Below are 5,301 nucleotides of genomic sequence, written 5' to 3'. Positions count from 1 at the left end.
TAGGTTTTTGAGGGGTTGATGTTTTAAGGCTTCATTTGGATGTCAGAAAGAACTAGGGAAAGGAAAAGAAACTGCAGAAGAATGACACCTAAAGGGATCATAACTTATTGCTCCAAAAGACCTGTCTTTTGAAGTGAAATTTTGCATTAATTGTTGCATTGGCTGAATCCAATTCTCCAATATCTGGTGGTCCATGTCTGGTTTTTCAAGTGCTCTGCAGATCTTAGAGACTATGGTTGACAGTTATTGATGCGTAAGCAACTGCCAGAAATTCTTTGGACCACCCAACAAAAGTGGTGAATTATAGATGTTCAGCTTCCATGATATGAGAGAAAGAGAGAGAGAGAGAGAGTGGGGAGGGGAGGGAGGGAGAGAGAGGGAGAGAGAGAGGACTTTTAGAAATATAACTTCATTAATAAAAAAAAAAAGAAGCGATTCCATGAGTTCTCGAAGGACACCTTGCCCGACATAATAAAGATAGAAACCTTCCATAGCTCAAATACACTGCCAAATGCTTGCGAAATAAGGCCTTTCCCATGATAAACTAACCTAAATTAAGCTTATTATATCCTCCAAAGGCGAGAGAGAAAAACAAAGGTGGCATTCTTAAAGTGAGGAGAGAGGATCGATGTTGCATCATGAACTCTCTTAATTCTTTGCCTTTAGGCACCACCTGAAAAACAAAAGCTATAAATGCTTAGAGGACATGAATATATAGGTAGAATCGTTCTGTGAAAGAGATAACATCCATTTTCACTTTCTTCTCTTACCCTACTCCCTTGGGCTTTTGCACTTATAGCATTCTATCCTGCAAGCATAATTGTGACACCCACATCCAGCCCTGTCCAATCCAAAATTAAAGAGTGGTAAGTCACTGCAGTACATAGTAAGACCATCAGACCATGCACACTAGTTTCTATATACCATTTTCATTATCAGGGGAGAATATGTTTTACAGTAACTATCATAGGATATGCTCCCAGCCTCCACATTACGTTCTAGTTTTGTGCTCTAATCACAGTATTATCTGCTCAAAATAAAAAGCTAATGTGGATTCACCTGTTGCAGATCCAGTCACCGGTTTTCCAGCCAGGCGGAACACTTCCGTATGCGATGCCTCCAGGGCCCATCAAGTTAGGGGTTTGGCATTTGTAGCAGTTGGTCCTGCTGGCAAAATTGTGAGCTGCACAGGCAGGGCAGTACCAATCCCCAGGAAGAACATCTGTCCCACATGACATATCACTTCCGCCACTGAACATCGGGTTGCCACACTGATGGCAGGCTTCTTTGCTTCTGAAGTTCCAGTGTTGGCAATACCCACATAACCACTCTCCACGGCGGCTCATTTTCCTGCCTTAGGAACCTATAAAGGCAGAAAAGAAAGACAAGGTGAATATGAAACTTCACTATACTGAATAAAAAACAAAAAACATTAGAACCCATGTTCTTGAACTCAATGTTCTTTCATAGTACTGTAAGAGCTGATGCACCCACATCATCATGTTCAGTGAATTGGGTTCAACCAGGACTAGGGTTTTGTTTGTTGGCGAAAAAGAGTTCCAAAAGGAACATGGGTTTCTCAACTGGGAAAGAATCAAAAGTGCAGAAATTAAGTTAGGCTCACCTGAAGAATAGGACGCCTAGAAATCAAAATGAAATGAAGGTTAATTAGTAGTAGAAGTTGCAGTGGGGGTTGGTAGCAGCCGTGTAGAAGTGATTGCAAATGGGTTTGGTGATTTTGGTATGGGGGTTGGAGAGCTTTATATACCTGGTGAGGCCTCATGTAACGTGGGGTCAGGCAGATGTTCCTTTCTCAGTTTTTGTGTGCATCAGATTGTATACTTTAAGGTTAGATTCCAAAAGTCGAAATTTCTGAGAGATTTAGATAAAACCTCTCCTCTCTCTCTCTTTGGGCGTCTCTCGCATCAAGGTGCCCTCCTCTAAGGCTATTGGAACTAGTGAGTGCATGCACAGACAGATACACAAAACACACACAAAGTTGGAATGCGACCCTCTTTACACGATTCTGAAATTCCCATGCATTATTGGAAAAAAAAGGCTTTGAAAAACTATTCCCTTCTCTATATCCAATTCCGGCTAGGTGTTATTGGGGGAGATGTTATTTGAAAGGTATCTCTATGGGCATGGGGGATCCTTTTTTTCCTCCCATCTCTTATTCACATGGAGTGGGCCCGTGGCCCCCCAATGTGTGAACATGACACAGATTATGCACGTGCCAACGTCACGCAGCATTCGTTCGCCGTGGGTTTTAACCCCAGCTTGCAAAACCACCTAGTCTAGCTCCCGCCGCAGGTGGGTCAGCTTCCAAAGGGAAGGTTCCCAGAAGTTGAGCCATTTTCTTCCAGCTGAGGGGAATTGATTCTCCCCGTTAATGCACATCCATGCCCAAATTCTATTCTTCTTCCTTGTTTTGATTCCTCTTTAGCAATAATTCAAAAGTCACGCATTTCCAGATTCACATACCCTGCAACTTTGCGCTTTGCAATTACCATTTTTGTGCATATGCACTTTAAAATAAGTATAAATCAAATTAAAAATACATATAAATACTTCTAATTTTATATATATATACATATTTTATGTATTTTAAAATTAATCATTTTTAAATTAAGCTTGTTCTACAAATGTTCCAAAAATTTTACATGTGACCATTGTGGGCAAGATACATGGAATGGGAAGGAGAATGTGACCAATTCCAAAAGGTGGTACAATGGATTATGGTCATTAATATATATAGAAACGTGATAAAACAGTTTCAAATAGATTCATAGACGGAAAGTAGCTTTCAGCCAAGCTCAATAGAACCCTAAAAAGCTGTCCAGTTTAAATGATTTTTGTTGTATATGATATAAGATTGAGAAAAAGAGAAAAAACCCGATGCCGAGCAATACGATTGGTCACCCCAGGATGTTGCAGGCCTACCTCCCATGCTGAGGAAGAATAAAAAGAGGAGAAATTTGAGTATTAATCTAATTCGAGATGCCCAACAATTTGCCCATGTTAAAGGACCAATGGGCAATGAGAAACCCTTTGACCATGGGTTGTTGGCCTACAAATTTCTGACGTGGAAAATAAAGTCCAAATCCAGGCGGGCATAGATGCTTGCGTGTTGACCTAGGATTGGATAAGGAAGAACCCAAATCATAATATTATAGCAGACAGGGTGAATATTCCACTTCCACATGAAAAACCTTAGACGCAGTCCCACCTCTTATATTCTCTATGTAAATGGGGCCATCTTCTTTCAATAATACTTCGAGAATCCACATCCTCGCGGACATTAGGCAGAAAAAATAGCCGTTGCTTTTCCATTTTTGAATATTCCATTTTTCTACTTCAAATCCATATCATCTTCCTCTTCCACTAAAGCCATTGATCATGATTTCTGTAATCATCTCCCAGTATTCCACATGTTGTTTTAGTGTAATAACTACAATCAGTTTTCATTCACATCGGCCTCATGAGCAAGAAAAAGGTTGCTGTGGGATCACTTTATTCTTTTCATAAAATCACTTGAAAAGTGGAAAAACAAAAAAAAGAAAGAAATTGATTACGAGTTTTTCAAGATATTTTAAAAAACTATTCTAAAAAATCGATTCTATAATATTTTTAATAATAAAAGTCTATTTAAAAATTTAAAATATTAATTTATTCTTTTTATTTTTAACTATTTTTTAAAAATAAATTTTATATGTAGTATTTTATTTTTAATTATTCTACATATTTATCCTATTATTTTTTAAAACAATGTTAAAAAAAGGAATGAAAATAAATAAAAACAAGTAAAATATATTTTCACAAAAACCTTTTTTCTTTTTTTTTTTTTAAGAATTGAACACTACTTTTTATTTTCTAATTAATAAATATGTTTTCTTGGTTTTTAGATCTAAAAAGAGCGGAAAAAAAATATTTAAGAACGATTAACAAACAAGCTTTTATGTTTTTTTCTACATTCAATGATATGAAGTATAATATTTATCTTCTAAATAGCCATTTAAAAGTGATTCTTCTTATATTAAAAACATTTCCTAATGTTTTAAAATACTTTCATTATAATAATTAGATGCTAATTTTAAAAATTACTTAAAGTGATTATTGAACTAATATTTAAGAAGCATTTCTTTCAAAAAATAATATTTTTGTTATATTATATATTAGTAAAAACGATTAAATTTTTGGGTTATTTGAACAAGTAGGACAAGATACTTACAAAATTGTGGAAATGACTCTTTTATTAATTTTGTTAAAATTTAACCATATTTAGACAAATTTGCCCTTATGCTCTATTTCCCTCCAAAAGCCTTTTTTTTTTTTTTTCCTTCTCATTTCTTTTCATCCACCTTAATCTTTTTACCCATTTATATTTATAGCCTTACCGGAAAATCCAACATAACTTCATCTTTAACTTAATCTCGCAAGACAAAAACCTTTTTTTATTTATTTTGTCAACGGCCTTTTAACTCATTTTTGTGACCCAACATAACTTCATCTTTTAAATTTATCTCTCAACATCATAACCTTTTTTTTTTTAATTGACTTTTAACTCATTTTCATTTGTTCTTTGCTCACTTTCTTTCTCTCTTAATTAATGATGTTCTAGGAAGATCTTCTCTCATAAATCATTTTTTTACCATTATTGCAACTATTAAAAAATAAAATAAATAATTAAAAACAAGTTGAGAGAAGCATATGATAAATCATTTGCCTTTTTGTTCTCTTTCAAAATATTGTTAGTTCATAAACTTAATCTAAATTAAGAAAAATATTTCATGATATGCAATGGTTAAGTTAATTTATAAAGAACTTAACTTAGGTTAAGCTTGTAATTATAATAATAATCATCTGAACCATACTATAGTTAAGTTTCATTTTAAAAAGACTTAACTAGGGTTAAGTTTTATTTCATTTATAAAAAAACATATTTAATGTTAAGAAAACTTTGAGTATATACTACATTTACGGAGAAGAAACCAAGAAAATTAATTGTTTTTCATATTTGAATTTTCAAATGAAATTTTCTTATTGAATAGAGAAATTTAAACTTATGTTTGAAATGTTTCACACGCAACGAATTACTTTCAAGCAAAAAGTCTTGTAGCCTGAAGGAGACAACAAAACAGAAGAAAGCAACTTTCCTTTTTTCAAAATGTGTGAGAGAGTCTAAAAAGTATAGAAGATTATCAAGAAGGAACCAAATATCATTCAGGACCGCATAGCGCAGTGGATTAGCGCGTTTGACTTCGGATCAAAAGGTCGTGGGTTCGACTCCCACTGTGGTCG

The 5,301-nt window shown here is 34.6% G+C and overlaps 1 long non-coding RNA gene and 1 other non-coding gene across 2 annotated transcripts; one reads left to right on the top strand and one right to left on the bottom strand.

Annotated features, from left to right (window-relative positions):
* Positions 1 to 1,055: 1,055 nt before the first annotated feature.
* LOC100252508 (uncharacterized) lies at positions 1,056 to 1,346 on the bottom strand. The gene has a single exon (XR_786859.3). It is a non-coding gene; the product is annotated as an uncharacterized LOC100252508 (long non-coding RNA).
* A 3,881-nt stretch (positions 1,347 to 5,227) lies between these two features.
* TRNAR-UCG (transfer RNA arginine (anticodon UCG)) lies at positions 5,228 to 5,301 on the top strand. Its single transcript has one exon. It is a non-coding gene; the product is annotated as a tRNA-Arg (tRNA).

This window comes from Vitis vinifera, chromosome 11 (genome assembly GCF_030704535.1).
Source record: "Vitis vinifera cultivar Pinot Noir 40024 chromosome 11, ASM3070453v1".
Taxonomy (NCBI): domain Eukaryota; kingdom Viridiplantae; phylum Streptophyta; class Magnoliopsida; order Vitales; family Vitaceae; genus Vitis; species Vitis vinifera.
Note: the sequence above shows the minus strand (reverse complement) of the source record. Positions and strands in the feature narration are given on the sequence as shown.